Source organism: Pundamilia nyererei, unplaced genomic scaffold (genome assembly GCF_000239375.1).
Source record: "Pundamilia nyererei isolate P.nyererei 1_Seehausen unplaced genomic scaffold, PunNye1.0 scaffold00026, whole genome shotgun sequence".
Classification (NCBI taxonomy): domain Eukaryota; kingdom Metazoa; phylum Chordata; class Actinopteri; order Cichliformes; family Cichlidae; genus Pundamilia; species Pundamilia nyererei.
Window position 1 is genome coordinate 4,998,235 of NW_005187427.1, and position 3,762 is coordinate 5,001,996.

The window sequence follows — 3,762 nt, forward strand, 5'->3', positions numbered from 1 at the left end:
CAAATACTACACAACACCAAATCCACATTTTAAGATCTGGTATGTTTTCTGTTCACTACATAGAGCAGATATTCACTGAATACATATCAAGAAATTCTATATGTAAGAGGTTGACTTTGCATTGCATCTCGCTCATACAAATTGTACCCTACAAGCCTACTCAACCCCTCCTACCTGTCACCATCACAAAGCATTACTGATGTTTCAAAGAGGAGGGGTGGCAGGAGTCAGTGTGAGATTTTTTTTAATTTAGGAAAGAAGGAGAAATCAAGAGCTTACTCAAAGAGAATCGCTGGGTTTCTGTCAATTGGCTTGGTGCTCTGAGGGCTCTGAGTGCTCTGAGGGCAGTCCATACCCTCCACCCTCCTAGCTCTTCTACTCCAAAAGGTGGAGTATATTATGTGACATGCATGAACTTGACAACTTTGCAGTCACAACACTTGATCCCACAAAAGATTTCTCACATGTTTTGCATGTGGCAGTTCACATGCAAAACACTCTGAAAACATCCAAAAGCCACAGCACCAGCCCCCCACTTCAGCCTGCCGCCAGTCCTGCTGGCCCATTTAAAAAATATAGCTCTGAAGCAATGAACCACATGAAGCAAGTCTTAATCATCCACTGCAACTCCAAAAAAAGAAAAAGACATTCAACAGACTCTCATCTCCTTTAGTTTCAAGTAGAGAGAAAGATGTTTTCTTAAACTGTTATACAACAGACAAGGAGCTCAATAATGATATGAATACATCCTTTGAAAAGAGGCAGCTTCTGAGCTGTTTGTGAATGTACGCATAAAACAAATATTCAAACACCTCTGGGCTACACAGTCAGGTTTTCAGGCTTTTACACTCATAGAAAGGGTTGACATTGAGCACTGAGCCTCTGAGATACTTTCATGTAGAAAGTGCAATTAGGGATGTGCGACATGACCAAAATCTCATCTCATATGAGACATTTATCGTCCTGACATTTTCTGTAAATTGTGTGAATCTCGGGCAACTCGTGAAGTGTTTCAGCTGGGTGTCATTTACCTGGAGTGTTTTGAGCCACCATTTTCTTTGTGAGTATAACACGGTTTGCTTTCTGTTTGGAGCTACCTGGTTCTGCCTCATCTTCACTGGCCATGCCGGTATTCTCTGTGCCTGCATCCACGTGGTAACTGTAAGCGCCATTTATAGTTACTTCATGTTTTTATTTGAAGAATTGGTACGGTGAATGTTTCATCTTTGATTTTTATAATAATTTACTGAAGAAAACATTAAAAAGTGCACATTGGGTAATCTTTCAAGATGTAGAATATGAAAAGTCTCATTTTTTGCTTACATTTTGATGCAAGCTTCTCCTTCTAGCCACGATTCCTTTTATTTGAAAATAATTTTAATATAGTCATTTGTTAACACTTGCCATTGTATCTTATGGGTGTGAAATGTGGAAAAACTAATGGTGTTTACATGTTGTCATATTAATGAAGCAACGTTAGTTTCTTTAGTTTTCCAAAATCTTGTGGTATGGATGGAAAAGTTTCTCAGGATCAAATTTATCACTCTACCCCTGATGTATTCTGCATGTACACAATATTTACATGCACCACCCACAGATGCTAAACAAGAAGAGAAATGAGTACTGGAACAGACAGTGTTATCCACCAAATACAAAACAGTGCTGTAGTTGTCAGAGTACAATAATGTGTTCACTGATAGAATTCAGTTGTTTCAGACATTGATTGAAGCTCTACGTTAATTATGTATTATTATCTTGAACTTCACATCATATGAAAAATGCGGCAAATAGAGCTGTAAAGTAAATGGCTTTAGCATCTAGACCACAAATCATCAGTTCTGCAATAATATTGTCATGATGCAAGTGTATCTGGTATTATTCTGCTTGAATCCTGTGGTTTACTGTGTCCGCCCATGTGGGAGGAGCTCTGGGTGTTCACCTGTTTCTATCACCTGTAATCCATCAACAGCACTCAGCAGCTGACTCATAAGGCCAGCGCCGTCCTGTCAGTTTGTCAATGACCTCACAGCCTCCTTGCGGCTTGCGGGAGTGTTTTGTTGTTCCTTGCTTTGCATGTACCCTCATTTTCTTTGGTTGTTAGTTTTCCTGCATCTGATTAACCTCACCTATGTTTAATCTCATAAACAGTGGCTGCACCTGGTAAGAATCTCCAAACCTGCTTGCAAACCCCTTCTTGGAAATGCCACTACTCATGGGACTCGCCTTTCGTCACTCCTGGATTCTCGGAATCACCGGGTTGAAACCTCACCTTTTACCAGTGTTGGGCAAGTTACTTTGAAAAAGAAATTAGAGTTACTAGTTACTTCTTGAAAAAAATAACTGAGTTAGTAACCTAGTTACAAGATTCTAAAAGTAATTAATTACTTGAAAAGTAACTATTGCGTTACTTTAACAAAAATGTTTAACCCTCTGGGGTCCAGGGTATAAATCACCATTTTTGAGTACTTTTGATTTGATCTCTACATATTCGCTGTAAAAACTATTTATTTTGCCTTGTTTGGTATCATTCTTTTCAGCACAACCTCACGTGTCTGAATTTACAGTTATATTTTAATTTTGACATACTGTATTAACAAAATGTATGTTTTTTTTTGTCTGAATTTAGATCAAATCTTAGTAGAAAAATCTATATTTCTTTACTGTAACAACCACAAACATGTTTATTGAATCATGTTTCATAATTTTAAATGCAAATATAAATTGTCAATTTTAAGATTGTATGCATAAGTTTTGCAAACAACGTTATTTGCAGCTATTTACTTTTTTCCCTTTTGTTAAAAAAACAAAACAATTTCAAACTGTTTACAGAACAATCAGGTGTTCTGCATTCAATAAGATGCCACACAAATTATTTGATGACATCAGTCATCTGCAACACAGCTCTGCACCTAACCACCTCTGCTTCAGTGCCTCCACGTCTGAGACCCTTGCTACATCCCCTCATTGTCTTTTGTACGTATTTCCTGTGCACAATAAAACCTGGTTAAATATGAACTTGTTTTGTCCATTTAGTCTGCTTCAGACTTTTGATAAATATTTTTCTACAATGGTTTTTATTTACTAATGTGTTTTGGCAGTCATTGTCTAATTTAACTACACATGTTGTCCAAACGTGTGCTCCTGTTGTCATGTATAGAGAGAAAAAAAAAAACACAATTTCTTTGGAAGTGCCTTTGAGAACACTCAAGGACACTGTACACAGCAGAATAATTAAAAGCAAGCAGTTTAATCAATCATAAAAGCACAAGACATGAAACAAATTTAAAATGGCAGAGTGGTTGGTTCTGTTGGATAACCATTTTATTTTAACAAGCCAAAAAATATACATTATATTTCTGCTTTTTAATGCATTTTTGTCTTACATGAAATGTATTTCAAATGTTTTTCATTTAGCAAACTAAGAGGAAAATAGCAGTTTGTCTCTGAGGCTCAGCACTAAACATAAACAATTTACATTTACAGACAGGTTTAAAGCTCCCCATCCCGGGACAACTTTTAAATATCTTGAGCTCGTTGTCTTAACCTTTAAAGCTAAAGCCAGCAGCTTTCTCTCTACTTACACAGCACAGTCAGCTTGCTTCTTTTGGTACAGTGGCTGTACTGTATTAGCAGATTATTATTGCATGAAATGAGAAACACACTAAGGATTAATATTTACAAATTTTGATGTAAGCTGGATTGAAGTGCCTGCCTGATGCTGGGACATCTGGGATATATATGTGTGTATATATATATATATAT